This window comes from Anneissia japonica, unplaced genomic scaffold (assembly GCF_011630105.1).
Source record: "Anneissia japonica isolate Jap-2015-1 unplaced genomic scaffold, ASM1163010v1 scaffold5974_len85726_cov141, whole genome shotgun sequence".
Classification (NCBI taxonomy): domain Eukaryota; kingdom Metazoa; phylum Echinodermata; class Crinoidea; order Comatulida; family Comatulidae; genus Anneissia; species Anneissia japonica.
Window position 1 is genome coordinate 21,326 of NW_022745647.1, and position 1,504 is coordinate 22,829.

Here is a 1,504-nt window from a genome sequence, read left to right on the forward strand (position 1 = left end):
TTTGTTCAACATCTGTACACACGCGTACCCTCTTCGATATCTCCGATCGGCAGACGTCTTTCCGTCGTCGTCCGGCACACCGGGCAACTTCCCAGTCGGTAAGAGCATCTTTTGCAGGAAACGTAATAATAACAAGGCGTCGTCACTACCTCGGCATCTCGGAGAAAACACACCTTGCAGGCATCTCCCGAAGACGGTTCATCTTTACGTTTTCCTAAAACTTCGTCCATGATCAAGCTGCATTTCGTTTCGACTTCGACGAATTCTCCGACGTAGTTCGCGATGCGTTCGAAAGCATCGATCAGCCACTGTGCGCCGGTCCATTCGTCCGTACAGTAGTTGATAACTTTGACGCACGAACGGAAATGTCTAGTTATTTCTCCGAACAAAAACTCCATCTGTCTGATGTCGATAACCACTTCCTTCAACTTGCGAACGTCCATTCCGTTGGTCGATTCGCATTCCTTCCGCTTTCTTTTGACTTCACGAATCAGACGAAATGTGTATCTTAACCGATCCTTTACATCCTCCATGTTGCTGCACATCGTGATATCATCAATGTGGAATTGTTGGTTAAACGAAAATATTTTTTATATATATATACACCCAAACACGCACACGCACCAACATATTCGAAGTTTGTTTCGTTTGTTTTTATCTTTAATCATTAAATATTTTTTTTCAATGTTCCTTGTCCATCACGAGCTTGGAAAAAGAATCGATAAGACTTCTGAAAGCTTCGCGGTTTCGGTCGTCGTGCAGGCCGTTCACTATGTCGGCCACGCCCTGGCGCCGACGCATGTCCTTCATGTTCGCTTTCGTCGACCCGTAGCACAGATGCGACGGTCGACAGCACCTGGAGTGTTCCTCCACGCATATTTCGCATCTCATCGGATCGTGCCGAACGACGTGACGTTCCATGTTCTTTCCGCTGTGAGAGAACAGTTCCGTCGACGTCAAGCCATCCGGCAGTCGTCCTGTAGAAGGTCTTGTTCTTCGAAAGCCAGCACCCGCTGACGGGAAACACCTTGCACGCCGTCAGTTTCGCCGTCATTTCCTTCAGCAGCTTCTCCGGTTGCCCTCCCGTTCTGACCGTCGACACCGAAATCCTGTCCAGGACGGCGTCGTAGTACCGGTCGCCGAAATGAGCTCGAAGAGCGTCGTGCAACGCCGCGTCGTAATCGACGGAGAAACAGGTCGGTACCGGCTCCGACGCGATGCGTGCTGACACCTCCGTTTCCGAGCGAACGGCCTCTTCACCAACGTACGCTATCGTCTTCGTGTCCAGGATGCGCCACGCGGTCCTGTTTCCGGACGCGCGCCTGACGAGCGCGTGACATCCCATTGACACCGCGTTCGAAAAGGAAACGTTGCACCGGAGCTTCCACCGCGTACACAGCCTCCACGGGCGCCTTCCTACCCAACAAGCCCATCGGAGCGTCCGCGGACGATACGTATCGCGTGTACAGGACCGGCGGAAGATCCGCTGGGTTCAAGTATTGCC